A 16,125-nucleotide genomic window follows, 5' to 3' on the forward strand; every position below is an offset into this window, starting at 1 on the left:
GTACAATATAGGCCACCCGACTCGCATTGCCTCCGGCAAGGCAGTGGACGTTCTCAAATTGCGCTTTATGGAAGCCTAATGAAGCACAGTCATCTTCAATTTTCGCAATTATTGTTTACATTTAATACGATAGCAAAGCGGGCGAGTTGGTGATACATATTTGAAAATATACAGAGCGGAAAACGGGGACTTTAGGGTAGAAAACACAGGACAAGGCTGCTTTTACTCTCAACTAAAGTTTAATTACAGCAAACAGGCAAATATAAGCGAACAGGCAACAATCAAACATTAAAACCACAAGGCACGTGCCCTATGTTGGATCAAGATAGGCAACCTCACTGTCACGCAGGAGCAGGGATGTTTTGCTGCGCACAATCTAGATTTTTTTCTCATCTTGTATGCTTCTACGATTTCTCTGGTCAATTGATCGGGGTGTTTGCACAATATGTCGCTGTAGTACAAGGCAGGAAAACATGATTTACAATCTCGGCAATGATCAACTAAGTTCGTGGAGCGATTCGAATCAAATGAGTTTAGATGTTCTCTCAGACGCGTGTTAATACACCGTCCTGTTTGACCAATGTTTGACCACAGGACAGCGGTATTTTGTACATCACGCACTCGCAGCACGGTAAAAATTTCTTGTCATGCTTAATGCCAAAAGACGCTACAGATTTGTTAGGATTGCGGGCCTTATTTTCAACAATTGAACAAATTTTATTGAGCTTATTTGGTGCCGAAAAAACTATATCAACTTCAAACCTATGGGCCACATTTTTAAGACCATGAGACAGGCGGTGTACAGAGGGAAGGACTGCGAACGTTTTTCGTTTTTGTTCATTCTCCGAAGGTCCTGTGTTTTATACACTAAAGCCCCCGTTTTCCGCGCTGTATATTTTTAAATTGTTTAAATTTAGTCAAAGGTGTTTTTTCCTGATGAGCCAATTTAGTACGAATAGTTTTCATTCGTGGCCTCTTCTTTGAGTTTAATTTTTCAAGGGCTCTTGCACCTCGTAACGAAATTTAGAGCGCTGTTCACCGTTTCATCTCTTGTTTCCTCAAGCGAAATTTATTTATTCTTCAACGATATGCCTCATATCACCTAAACGTGTAGGCGCGTGTCACAATCTCTGAGTGGCTTACAAACCCCTCATGCTTTATAACAGTGGGTGCATGGGAGACCTCTCGTTTCTTTTATGTTTGTTATTTTTTGTGTCAGTCACAATGTGAGCAAAGATATCGCCAATGACCAATAATTTCAGTGATATGGTTCAGATGATTAATTCGAACTCTGATATGACTATTTTTTTTTAACCTCTAATCACCTGCAGCAGCTTTGTACATTTGGACCCTCTGAAGTTGTCAATTTGTCGCTTGGCGATCGTGTCTTGTTTTCCTCTCTGCCCGCAATGCACAACCTCGTGCCTTCCATTCTTTGCGTAGCATTCACCTGCTAAAGACGATGCTTGACGAATCGATGTCATGCCAACACCAAGAACATTGTATTGAAGTCATCTCGTTTTTTGCATTGGACATACGCATTTCACGCATAACGTCATACTCATGAAACAAGAAAATCCCCTTTGTGAACAGAGCGGTGAAGCGGTCTACGAGGAGGAGGAGGAGGAGGAAAGGCAGGGAGGTTAACCGGAAGAATAATCGGTTTGTTACCCTACGGAGGGCGGGGGGGGGGGGGGGGGGGGGAAGGGGTGAAGGGATAAAAAAATCGACAGAGAAAAGAGAGTCACTATGGAAAGTCAGCATTCGTCAACTCACAGCCTATCGTGCAGGCCAGAAGTTCGCAAGAAGCGGAGCAGTGCCTTGGGGGCCTCACCGCCGACGGGGCCTTGGGGGCCTTCATCGCCAGTGGCCGACAATCTTTCTTTCCGTCAGTGGGCGTGTATCTAGACGCTCCAGTGCACGGCAGAGTGACTGCCTTTCGGCGCTGTAGGCAGGGCAGTCACAAATAATGTGGGCTATAGTCTACCTATTAAGAAGGAGTAGCGCTTAGTGCAAGCTACACCAAGCCACAGGCGACGCAACAAAGTTGCTTCACGTCGTGGTAGGCCGGATGGAAGCCGAAGCTTCAGATCTGGGTTCAAGGTTTTTAAACGCGAATGCGAGAATTGGCCTGAATTCCACGCGGCAAGCGTTATGTGTCTCGAAGAGCGCGAAGCCTGCCCGCTGCGTCTGATCTCGAAAAGGGGATGGACACAAATCACCGTCGTGGTGAGCAGTTCGCGCGACCTCATCCGCCCGCGCGGTGATTGCTTTCTATGCCGCTGTGCCCCGGTAGCCATTGGTAGATATTGTCGTGACCTTTATTGATAGAAGAGTGATGTATAGTTGTCAGATTTCCGCGACCAGTTGCTCATGGGTTCCACGGCAAGGTGCGGCTTGTAAGCCTTGTAGGGCCGCTTTGGAATCGGTGAAAATAGACCACTGTTGAGGGCGCTGCTGATTGATGTGTAAGTGGTGTACGAATACGCTGTTCTACTTCCCTGCAGAAAATCGAAATATAAGGAAAAACGTATTTCACGGTATTTTACGACAAACACGTTCCCTTCGATGCGAACGTAATTTTAGGAGCGAATACAACAATAAATATTTTATGACCTGTTGAATATATATATATATATATATATATATATATATATATATATATATATATATATATATATATATATATATATATATATATATATATATATATAAGAAGAAAATGTAATCACTTAACTGAAACCCTTTAAAAGCTACTAGTCGGTCGACTCAACGGTGACATTTTTAGAGCCCTTAGAGCTGCTCATGCGCCATTAAACTGAGTACGCCAACCAACAAACCGTTCAGCTGTCGGGAAAAACGGGCATCGAGCCATAGCGCTACCAACCAGTACAATGACAGAATGGCACGATGGCCCTGCACTCCATGTTGCTTCACTTGATCGTAATGGCAAACGAGGCAAAAGTGTGCGGCTGTCGGGCTGTGCTTTCCAGACTTGTATATGGGCTTTCTGTGAAACGGCGTCTACTCAAGAACACCAAAAACAGTGCAAGGTCCATACCGCACTGTTAGGACACAGGCCACGAAAATTCCACAAAAGTCAAAATGCAGGACTGCTTTCAATAAAAGAAACTTCGTCGGCCGGGAATCGAACCCGGGCCACCCGCGTGGCAGGCGAGTATTCTACCACTGAACCACCGACGCCCACGATGCTTTCCGCAAGGCGGCTTCCGCACGTGGCGAGTGCATTTGCGTAATCCTGTCCCTATCTAGGTCACACAAGCGGCGAGCGCCTTCAGCGGAGGCACGTCTCTTTGTCGAGGGGCAATTGTCGTATCAAAGCGGACCCTGTGACCAATGCGCACTAGCGTAGCTTGCTCTCTGTCTCATATATATATATATATATATATATATATATATATATATATATATATATATATATATATATATATATATATATATATATATATATATATATATATATATTGCAGATTATTGTGCTATGCAGCTGCGTTTAATGGGATCAGCGGGAATGTTTTGATGGGAATCTCAACGGCCACACAACAATAGCACCGTTGGACGGATACAGATGTATATGAGCCGATGTTCGATCGCCGCTGCTGCAGAGTACAAGTTTTTCGCTAAACGTCGGTGTTTAATTCTTGCACACTTCAAGAGAACTTGTACGGCTCCTTTCTTGTCCATCACCTTAAACATAAATTCATCGCTTCACAAACTAGATAACGCGTTCCTATGCACCAAGACCTATAGCCAGCCAAACTGCCTCGTTTTTCACTATGCAAGAAATGCTGTTTAGTAAATTAAAAGTCCAGAAAAGGCTCGTTCCTCCTCCCACCACCAAGAGTAAAAAGCGGGGGGAAAAAGGATGTTTGCTAGCAACGCATGGTTTAGTCACAGGATGGACAAAAGAACAGAAGAAAGCAGTATATGAGCACTGAACTTCCGCCAGGCTGTTGTGAGCTTAAAATACGGTAGATGATGGGGTAGAACACTGATATAACAGGAAAACTACACTTAGCGCACTTGTAGTGGTTCTCCTGGGCCACGGAAACGAATTTCGACCATGGCGGCCGCCTTTCGATGGAGGCGGAATGGAAAAACGGCCGTGTGCTATACAATGCCACCGCACTCCAGATATTACCGCAGACTTGAGTAATCCTATAAAGTTGTTATATAAGTCGCAGTAACGTTACATGTTACGCTGTAATGTTTACGTTAAGGTTAAACATTGACAAACAACGTTATATGTAGGGGTTCGACTTCTCGATTTAAGGCGAAAAAAAGTTGATGAAAGTACGCGGAATTCAGCTTTAGATATTATGTTCTAACTGGGAAATGCCAGCATTCTTGGCATGCAAAGCTGGCTAAGGGTAACATCTGTCAAAATTGAGAAAATAATAAGTCACTAAGCCAGGGGCGTCATGTAACAGTTATATTTTTGGATAAGCATCGTGTTATTTATAAATTTGAGGTAGTGCTCCGCTAGCTTCCGCGTATCTTCCAGAACCGGAAGAACCACCTCCTCTCTGCCTCTTGTACAGGGTGTTTCGCCTAAGACTTTACACAATTTAATAAAAGGCTTTTAGACCTAGAAGTGCGCTTTTTGCTATCATTGTTAGCGGTGTAGTACATCTAAATACAACTAAGATGCGCTAACTAGCAGGCTGGCTGACTAATACTGAAAGTTAAGTTTTTAACTATTACAGTTAGGCCACTTAATTATTGAGATTAGCGTTGCCTAGCGTAAGTAATATTTATATCAGTTTTTAGAATTTAGAAAATGCGGTTTCCCTTCGCGCTGTGGCCTCAAAAAATTATCTATTTCGGAGAATACGTGCGCTGGAGAGATTGCTTTGCCTGCAAGCTTCTCGAAAGCGCATGTATTTTGGCGCGATGTTGCAACAATTTGTTGGGCCACAGCGCTGACGGTAACAGCGTTTTTGAAGTTATAAAAAACTGTCATAAATATTACTTGAGGTGGGCTACGCGCCTCAAAGTAATAGTTAAAAGCTAACTATTCCTTAGTAGTTGATGATGATGTTTCTTTTATGGCGCAAGGGCATCTGAGTCCAAAGAGCACCGTGATATTCAGTATTAGTTTAACGAGCCTGCTAGTTACCACTTCTTAGCTGCATTCTGATGTACTGCACCGCTGGCAATGCTATGCCAAAAGTCAGCCGGTAAAGTAAGTTTATCCGTTGCATGTCGGACAGTAACACAAAACCGTGCATGGTCGTCACTAAAAAGTAACACGTTAAGGCTAACCGCGACGACTGAAAAAGCCGCTGTTTCATCACTGCCATCAGCACGCAGACCACGCGTTGCAAACCCTTATCGCTCAAGCTTCCGCGACAACCCAAAGACAACATGTCAGCTTACGCCTTGGACGTAAAGTTTCACTTTCGTTTTTGTCTGCCGACTGTCGTACTTGATTTGCCTTAGTTTCTTAATAACAATAGCGATCCCTTGTTCAAGGTGCGCCTCTAAGTATTCCCGTTTGCACGTTGGTTACTCCAAAATAAATTGACAAAAACGCCGAGGTAAACTCTAAGCGACTTTTGACTGCACAGGTTTGCACCATTAAGTCACCTAAAAGAGTCAGCAAATCTTTACCTGAAAGCGATATTCGCTAGCCAAAAAAAAGAAAACGAAACTTTCGTTACGATATAAAGACAGAAAAAAGTCCACCAAATTAAAAAAAAAACAAATGAAAAGTGCAACCTCTAGTTATTTGTTCTAACGGAAAAATTATATTAATGTTCAAAGAAAACACTTTTGCTAACATTGCTTGCCAAGTGTTTCTGAATGATAATAATTTACAAATAATGTTCGTTTTGGTTATAAACATTTGTTCACCTTCAAATAAAGCATTATTATAATACTGTGTTCTAAATATTATAACCTTTCAGTCAAAACTATAACAGAACATTCCAAATATATCACAAGCATTGTGTTGCAGAACTTTTCTAATTAATTGTATTTACAGTAGTGCTGTTCTTCAAATAGTAGTACTTTACGCATAGATAGATCGTTCCTGCCATAGACTGCAAGCACAGCCCTCTTATTTTGTTAAAAAACTTCGCCTATTGCCCATTCACCACTACCACTCATGGCACACCCTTTAATAATGGCTATATAAGCTAGACTCTAACGTAATGTTTAGAAAGCGAGTTGCATGTATATCTGTAGTGCTGTATTGCAAAGATCCACTGTCGCCTTGCTTGCAAGGTCTTCAACGATGTTGACAAGTTCTGCACTTTCACAATTGTACGGCTTGCATGATCTTTCGTTATTGCGTTACCATTTTAGCGAATGTGGCATTATGTTGATTCAATATTTGATTAAAGTTAAGACAAGGTTATTTGAACGTTAATTTATAATGTAGAAATGTCATCAAAAAAGAAATAATGAACACTGGGTTAGCGTTTGATACAAATAAATAAAGAACTAACTTGTTGCATCGTTTGGTGTTTCCTGGCGGCTTAAGAGCCCTAGGAGCCCCCACGACGTCGTCCACCTGCCTCTATCGCACATTAAGCATCAAATGCCATATAAATACTATGTTGCGACAGCGAATGAGTGAACTGATGGCCCGGCGGCGCACACAGCTGCAGAAACACACACAATGCTACTGCTGAGAACGCTTGAACTGTGTGCTAGACGCTTCCGAAATGAAAAACAACACACATGCTTCGGCCGGGAATCGAACCCGGGCCACCCGCGTGGCAGGCGAGTATTCTACCACTGAACCACCGACGCCGGTGACGCAGTTAGCTAAGCGTATTCTCTACGTGCAAGGGTTTTTAAGCAATTACCTGACTAAGCAAGACTGCAAGGCGCGGCGGTGGCGTTCTACTTGCAAGAGACATTCCATCTTCATGAAACAGATTTTCATCGAGTGAGAAATAATTTTTTCTTCAGTGATAATAGGTCGTCTAGAAATAATTATTGGAGTTTGCTACTGTTCTCCTTCCTATTCGTCCACATTTACTAATGAACTCTATAATGCGGCCGCCGCGGTGGCTTAGTGGTTATGGCTTTCGGCTGCTGACAAAACAGACGCGGGTTCGACCCCGGCCGCGGTGGTCGAATTTCTACGGAAGCGAAATGCTCGATGCCCGTGTACTGTGCGATGGCAGTGCACGTTAAAGAACCCCAGGTGGTCGAAATTATCCGGAGCCTTCCACTACGGCGTAGCTCAGAGCCAGAGTCGCTTTGGGACCCCATAAAACCAAACCAAACTCTATGATGCTGCCAATCTTGTTCGCGCACAATTTCCCTGATCACAGATTTTTATACTCGGAGACTATAGCTTTCATTCTATCTTGTGCAGTGCCCAGCAGCCTTATTCTTCACCACCTTCGTCACAAGCTAAGGAATTCTTAGACCTGTGTTCGTTGTTTTTGCTCGCTCAGTAACGCAAGCCACAAGGACTGTTGGAAGTACTGCGAATACTCGACTTAATGCGAACAACTAATCCAGAATTAGCTACAGACCTATCATATCTACCAGGAATCAGTGATCACCTTCTGATAAACTTCTGCATTAATTCGCCTCGTCACAAAGTCAATAAATTAAGAAAGGCGATTCTAGATTGGAAACGTGCTTTGTCTCTATTAATAATGATCTATATGCATTGATTGCTTTCTTTAAAATTTTGACACTTGCTGTGTCGAAGAAAGCTGGGTATTCTTCAAAACCTAGTTACATCAATTATCCGATAAGTATATCCCTAAGCGCATCGTCACTTCTAATCCGCATACACCCTTGTACAACTCACACATCAGGCGATTATCTAACAAGAAGAAACAATTATACCGCCTTTCCAAGATTTCACCTTTTAATGCGCTATGAGCGACGCAGAAGTCTTCCTCTGACGAATTTGCGAACGGGCTTAAGCTTGCAAAAGATAACTTATTTCTTCCACGTTACCATCTTGCTTGAAAACAAATGGTAAGAAATTTTGGAGCGTTATAGACCACATGATTCTTTAATTACATTACATCATGCCTCTCGTAACCTTATACCCAATGACCTTTGTGCTACTATAATAAACAGCACATTCAATGAGAGCGTCTTCTTGAGTAGAATGTACATCTTTCCGATATACCGTGGCAAGGATTCCCCCATTATGTCACCTATAAATGTTGATGTACTTGGCATTGCTAAACTAATCAAGTCTAAAAAGTGATTGTTCTCCTGGATATGATGCGATTAGCCCCAATTTCTTAAACAGCACCTGCGCTTATAGTTCAATTATACTAATAAAAGTTTTGCAGCAGTCACTCGACCCATCAAGCCTTCCTAACAATTCGAAAATCGGGAAGGTGGCTCCACTTCACGAGTCCAGCGGTAAGTACTCGCTTCAATATTTTCGTCCCAAAGTCACTCACTAGCACATGCTGCAAAATTACATATAATCTTTACGAACATAGTTGCCTTTATTGATGACAAACATAGTTGCCTTTCTTGACGACAATTCTTTATTTTACGCTGGCGCAACATGGTTTTCGTCAAACCATATTCATGCCAAACACAGTTACTTTCATTCACTAATAATCTACACCGCATTTTTGGCAAGTCGTGTAGCGCAGATTGCACTTTTTTAGACTTTTCGAAAGCCTTTATAAGGTGTGCCATCATTTGTTACTTTATAAATTAAGTCATCTTAATCTCCATCCTAATGTTTGCAGATGAATTGGATTTTTCCTACTAAACTGCTGGCAATCAGTATTCGCTAATGGCACTACTTCACCGCTTACAAACGTGGTTTCTGGAGAACCACAAGGATCCGTCCGTGGAACGCTTTTATTTTTAATGTACATTAATGACCTGGAGAAAGCAATGACGTAGAGGTAGAGCGTCCGCCTCGCGTGCAAGTGGACAGGGGCTCAAATCCCGGTGCCGCGCAATTCTCGACAGGGTTTTAAAAAAAGAAAACCTCTGCGTGTCGATGGAATGGCATAACGAGGCCTGTGGTGCGGCATGATCTCGGTGACCAGAACAGACGACGCACTCCCTCACCAGAACATGACTTGGCCACCCTGGTGTAGTACTTGGCCACAACCTCCTATGAACAAAGCATTTAACCCTCGGCCCTCAGTCCCCGGCGGCTACGGAGCAACTGACCAAGGCGGCTGTCAGACATGTGACGCAGCGGAGGGTGCTAAAAATCTCTGGTTCAGGACAGGCCGCCATTGGACTCTGGACCTGGCAACGTTAACGCTAGAACCTTATCTAGTGAGGCTAGCTTAGCAGTGCTGTTCGAGTAACTAGCAGGCATTGAATGGGATGTCATAGGGCTTAGTGAAGCTAGTAGGAGAGGTGAGGCATATACAGTACTAAAGGACGGGCACATACTGTGCTATCGCGGATTAGCGGATAGACGAGAACAAGATAGGTGCGGGATTCCTCTTTAATCAGGATATAGCTGGAAACGTAGAAGAGCTATATAGTGTAGCCACGAAGTGGTGACTTCAGTGCGGAGAGCAGAAAGGCTGCGAAAATGGTGACTAAATAAAACTCCTTATTTTGGCTGACTTTCGCTCACAATGGACTGAATCTCTCGGCGGCGGCGTAGCAACAAGCGTGCTCGGCGGTCGTCGAACAAAATGACCGTCGCTGTCGGCCGTGTTCAATTGAAAGCTGGCACCGAACTTTCGAGATAATGCGTTCAAAGTTTCTAGAACATTCTGAAACAACGTAGAGTCAGCTCTGCCTGGATGCGATCAATCGAGATAAATCTGGCCACGTCTAGCATCGCAGACAAAGCGATAAAGCGGCGTGCCGGCAGCTTTGAAGAATGAACAAACATAGCAAAGATTCGCGGCAGTATTAATGAAAGGATGGCAGCTACCGTAATTAGGCTTAATAAGAGGTACAAGTTGAATGTGGTGCAGGCCGACGCACCTACATCCATCCATGATGACTGTTGTGCTCGCGCTCCCTTCCTGCTGTTGAGTTCGGCGAATTTGGACATGGGGGAGGATTCCCTGAAAACCACCGCGAAGGTGAATTAGCCTTCTGGAAGAAACGTGGCTGCAGGAATGTCGGAAGCAGCGACAATAATAGCGTCCCCACGTGTTCGTACAGGTCATCGGGTGCAGCGACGGTAATAGCGGCCCCCACGTGTTCGAACAGGTCATGAGACGACGAAGTACAAGATCAGTGTTGTCCTCTTCAGTCACGCTGGGGTTGAACAATTGCCCGAGTGCCGCGCCTTCGACAGAGGTTCCGCGTTCCGGTCATCAGTACAAGATCCTTCAACCCCTGCTGGGAGACAGCCCGCATTCCTGTGTCACGCAGGCGCCTTCCTGTTCCACATGGGCGCAGTCCGGACCCACGTGCGCGCCCACCTGGAGGCCGCGTGGACGACAACGTAACCAGGTCCTGTTCTCTTTCCCTCGACCGAGCTGCGAGAGAACATCAGAACCGCCCTGCCGTGGATGGTACCATCAGTGCCATCGTGTGATTGGAAATCAATTTTCGAACGGTATTCCACAGCTAGGGATCTGGGGAATACGAAGAGTAACAAGCTGCTGGTTTGGTACCAGAACAGAGCCCCCCTCTTGAGAGATACCCTTTGCTGGGAGATACTCCCGACTGCTAAGAAGCTCCCTCTACTGAGAGACACTCTCAGTTGCCCTTACTTGTACATTATGTAAATAGTCTGTATAAAGTTTTCTTCCTCCGATCGTCCTCGTCTCTTCTCCAACCCAGTCACACTACCTGAATCCCAACGTGACCAAGCCGCTGAAAGCTTCTGTGAAGACGTGGAATCGGCAATGAACAAAGTAAAATCACAGTACACTGTACTGATGGGCGACTTCAATGCGAAGGTGGGCAAGAAGCAAGCTCACGACCAGGCGGTAGGCGACTATGGGATAGGTTCTAGGAATAGCAGGGGTGAGCTATTAGTAGAGTTCGCAGATAGAAATAATTTACGGATAATGAATACCTTCTTCCGCAAACGAGAGAACAGGAAGTGGACCTGGAAGAGCCCCAACGGTTAGACTAAAAATGAAATCGACTTCATACTATGCGCTCAAGCTGGCGTCGTTCAGGATTTGGATGTCCTTGGAAAGGTGTGTTGTAGCGACCACAGAATGGTGAGGCCTCGAATTAGCTCAAACTTGAAGAGGGAACGGAACAAGCTAGTGAAGAAGAAGCCCATTAACGAGTTAGGGATAAGACGAAAAATAGAGGAATTCAGGATATCGCTGCACAACAGATATTCAGCTTTAACTGAGGAAGACGATCTGAATGCTCATATAATGAACGATAATCTGGCAGCTATCATTACGGAGTGCGCAGTAGAAGTAGGCCGTAGGACGGTTCGACAGGACGTCGGCAAGCTATCTCAGGAGACGAAAGATCTGATTAAGAAACGTCAAAGCATGGGGGTGTCTAACCCTACAGACAGAATAGAACTAGCAGAGCTATCGAAGTTAATAAATAAGCGCAACGGGGGTAGCCGACACAAAGAAGTTTAATATGCAGAGACTCGAGCATGCTCTAAAGAACGGAGGTAGCATAAAAGCGGTGAAGAGGAAACTAAGCATAGGTAAAAACCAGATGTATGCGTTAAGAGACAAGGAGGGAAATCTCATTGGCAATATGGATAAGATAGTTAAAGTAGCCAAAGAGGTCTACACAAATTTATACAGTAGCCAACGTAATCAGAACGTTAATGGTAAAGACAGTAGCGCACAGCAATGCGCCATCCCGCCAGTAACGAAAGAGGAAGTAAAGAAAGCCTTAGAAGCAATGAAATGGGGAAAAGCAGCTGGCGAGGATCAGATAACAGGAGATCTGTTGGACGAAAGAGGGGAGATTGTGCTGGAAAAACTAGCCACCCTGTATACGCAATGCTTTACGACCTATACCGTACCAGATGCTTGGACTAACGCAAACATAATATTAATTCATGAGAAAGGGGACGCCAAGGAGCGATCTACAAGGTATGTACTATTATCAATACAAGGCATACAAGGTATGTACTAAAGTAACCGCTAATAGAGTCAGGGCAACATTAAACTTTAATCAACCAAATGGTCATGCTGGCTTTCGTAAAGGATATTTCACAATAGATATAATTCACACTATCAATCAGTTGATTGAGAAATGCATAGAATATAATCAACCTCTATTGATTACCTTCATTGATTACGAGAAAGCATTTGGCTCAGTGGAAACCTCAGCTCTCACACAGGCATGGCGGAATCATGGTGTAGAAGAACCTTATGACAAAATACTGGAAGTCATATATAGGAACTGCACAGCTGCTATAGTCCTCCATAAAGTCAGCAATAAAATGTCAATAAGGAAGGGCGTCAGGTAAGGAGACACGATCTCGCCAATGCTACAGGATGTATTCCGAAGCCTGAATTGGGAACACTTGGGGATAAGAGTTAATGGAGAATACCTAAATAATCTGTGATTCGCTGATGACATTGCTTCGCTGAGTCACTGAGGAGATGAACTGCAAATGATTATCAATGAATTAGAGAGATAGAGCAGAACGGTGGGTCTAAAAATTAACATGCAGAAAACCAAAGCAATGTTCAACAGTCTAGCAAGGGAACAGCAGTTCACAATTGGCAGTGAGGTGCTGGAAGTGGTAAAGGAATACGTCTACTTATGGCAGGTAGTGACATCTGATCCGGATCATGAGAGGGAAATATCTAGAAGGATATAAATGGGGTGGAGCGCATATGACGGGTTCCCTAAGATCATGAATATCAGGTTGCCAATATCCCTCAAGAGAAAAGTTTACAAAAGCTGCATATTACCGGTACTTACCTACGGGGCAGAAAAGTGGAGGCTAACGAAAAGGGTTCAGCTTAAGGACAACACAGCGAGCCATGGAAAAGAAAATGATAGGTGTTAACGTTAAGAGACCGAAAGCGGGCAGAGTGGGTAAGGGAACAAACGCGTGTTAATGACATCCTAATCGAAATCACGAAGAAGAAATGGCGTTGGGCAGGGCATGCAATGTGAAGGCAAGATGACCGATTGTCCCCAAGGGTAACGGAGTGAATTCCAAGAGAAAGCAAGCGTAGCAGGGAGTGGCAGAAGCTTAGGAGGCTGGATGAGTTCAGGAAGGTGGAGTTGACAAAGGACAGGGCTAATTGGAGAGTCATAGGAGATGCCCTTGCCCTGCAGTGGATGTGGTCAGGCTGATGGTGACGATGATGAATGACCTGCCTTCTACCCTATCTTCTGCCATTCATGTTTTTGCTGACGACTGTGTATTTTGCCGTTAAGCCAGTAGCCACAATGAAATAGACAATCTTCAGCACAATCTTAATCTTGCTTCTGACTGGTACAGAACATGGGAAATGGAATTGAACATTAATAAATGTAAATTTATGCGTGTTTCCCGCACACATAAAAATCTTGGAACTTTCATATTATTTTAATCGCATTCCTCTTGATTCTGTCACAGCATATAAGTATCTATCTAAGTATCTAAGTATCTAAGTATCTATCGCATGTTAGGGTATTTACGTCGCAACCTCTCCGCCTTTCCATCGCCCCTGCAATTTCTACTTTGTAAAATATTAAACCTCGTAAACTTGAATACGCAGAATTCTTATGGGGCCCTGCACATGAAAATTGCTTTTTTCGAACTTGTCCAAAATATTTCCGTTCTCTTCATTCTCTCCAATTATAACCGCACCGCAAGTATTACAGCCATGAAAGTTCACCTTTCCCTTCCATCCTTACTATCTCGCCGGAAAATCAGTCCTCTTTTTTACAACGTATATCACCACGTCACGCGGCATGGAGATTTCATTTCCCCAACCGAACACGTTTCCCGTCACATGGATCTTCGCCACAAGGTCGAGATTGAAAAATGCCATTGCAACGCCTGTTTTCAGTCTCCTCCTCCGGACATTTTTTTTCATCATCATCATCGTAATTTTATTTTATAAAACCAACACATCAAAACTTGATTAAACCCATAGCCAGCTCGGATAGTGAAAGGTCCAAATACATGATATTCACTAAAGAAATTGCAGACATTCAAAATACAGGTACAAAAAGACGTGAGATGCTACCATAGCGGCATTGCAAATATGTTAAGCACATACATATTCTGAAAACAAAAACAAAAAATAGGTTTATAAATGTACAAAACTAAGCACAAACGTATTTAGTCCCACCGTTCTGGACAGGCAAGAAAAATGCTTTTCAGTAAGGCCGAAAAATTATGTTTGAGTTTGATGTCATCGGGAATCTCATTCCATATCTGGGCACCATTGTACTCTAATAGCCTTTGACCCTAAGTGTTATGACTTTAGTTGAGTGGAACCGCCTTCCCCATGATATCGCAACCATTGAAGATAGACTACGTTTTCGAGATCCACTAGTTAACTTTGTGTACCCACGAGAAAGTTGAATTTGTGTTGCATTCATTTTACTGTATTCATTGTTTTGGGTTATCATGCGTAACCCATTCTCCTCTGTAATGCCTCTGGCCCTGAGGGTACAATAAATAAAATAAAAAGAAATAAATGGCAGCACAACAGAGTGAGATCGCTGCGGAGTCCCACCCCTCTGGCGACCATCGACACCTATCCAGACAGGCAAGCGATGCGGCACTAGACTGCATGACTACACATTCCTAGACACAACATGACACGAGCTGGGCAGAGTATTGCGCAGTGCAGGTGCGCGACGTAAGAGAAAATGGGGTCATGTCCAGTGGAAAGCATCCAGTTCAAGTTGAAGTTTATTGTTAGGTAAAAATACAACGCATCAGAGTGTATTACAGAAAGAGGTCCCAAAGAAGGTGTACAGTAGATGCACTTCGTAAACATTAGCTATGGGAGGAAAAAAAAACATCAATTACAGCCAAAGAACAAACAATAACCGCTATAAAAACTACTAAACATCAATACAACAGCAGCAAAAACTTAAGAAACACAGCAACATTAAACCAGCCAGAAATTAGCACACAACGATGTCCTTTGTTAGAGAAGAGTAGAGGATGCCTAGGTACAAATGAAAGAACATAACGACCATTTTAATGATGTAAGAGGCGGTGAGGAATTAACGGTGAAGGGAAGGCTGCTCCAGTGGTTAATTGCTGCCATTCCAACAGTCTGGTTACCGTAGTTAGTACGCACATTTGGTCGTATAATGTTGTGCAGTGAAGATCGCTTCATATTGAATTATGTTGGCTAGTTTTACCGGTAATATGAAGCAAATTACTATTGAAGATAAACTTAAAGACAGTGATTCAAAAGTAAAATTTCATGAGCAAATTGTTCAGAAGAATATGCAGTTCATTGAAAAGTGGAGTGGCATGAGCATCATGATGATAATTTGTAACCAATTGGCCAGCCTGATTTTGTACGTGTTCGAGAAGGCATAGGTGGGTTTAATACGTAAGGCCCCAGGAAAAAATGCTGTAATTGAGATGAGTGTGGATGAAAGCATAATAAATGGTGATTAGCGCTGGGGTGCTGAAGTAGTTACGTGCTTTTAGAATAATCCGTTAGCTATGTGAAGTATTTTGTATAATTTGTTTAATATAAGCAATAAACTTCAAAAATTTGTCAATGTCTACACCGAGGAATGTAGAATAATCACTGGGATGAATTTCTTGAGAGTTAATGAAAACTGGAGTTATGATGCCTAGATGCTTGCTGCGCGAACTAAAAATCATCTACTTAGACTTTATATTGGCAAGATGAGTTGAAATTAGCTAAGTATTGGTTCAGTTTGTCTGTCAGTGCATTGATGATATAAAGAGAGTTTTACACAGTTGTCTTTATCTCTCATAAAGAAATGCACCTTTGTTGCCGTTTCCGCTCCTCCGTCTCCTGTCCTGTCCTATATCCGCAGCCATAACCTTTTTTCCGCGGCGTAGGAGAATGCGAAGTTATTAGCATTCTCTTCAGCTATCGACGAACAAAACACTCAGCGATACCGTTTGACCACATATTTAAGCAATAATTTGATGTGGTTGATGCTAACCATGCCTTGAGAGTGCAGACTGCACCAAGCTTCTAGCTGACAACCGGAAAGGTTGCTAAGGTTTGACAGATGCAGTATGCAAGAGAAAGCACATATTTTAGGATTCAGGTTTAGCGA

General features: G+C 43.3%; 2 non-coding genes across 2 annotated transcripts; both read right to left on the reverse strand.

Moving 5' to 3' along the window:
* Positions 1 to 3,133: 3,133 nt before the first annotated feature.
* Positions 3,134 to 3,204, reverse strand: TRNAG-GCC (transfer RNA glycine (anticodon GCC)). Its single transcript has one exon. It is a non-coding gene; the product is annotated as a tRNA-Gly (tRNA).
* Positions 3,205 to 6,709: 3,505 nt separating this feature from the next.
* On the reverse strand, positions 6,710 to 6,780 carry TRNAG-GCC (transfer RNA glycine (anticodon GCC)). Its single transcript has one exon. It is a non-coding gene; the product is annotated as a tRNA-Gly (tRNA).
* Positions 6,781 to 16,125: the final 9,345 nt, after the last annotated feature.

The sequence above is a fragment of the Amblyomma americanum genome, chromosome 4, assembly GCF_052857255.1.
Source record: "Amblyomma americanum isolate KBUSLIRL-KWMA chromosome 4, ASM5285725v1, whole genome shotgun sequence".
Classification (NCBI taxonomy): Eukaryota; Metazoa; Arthropoda; class Arachnida; order Ixodida; family Ixodidae; genus Amblyomma; species Amblyomma americanum.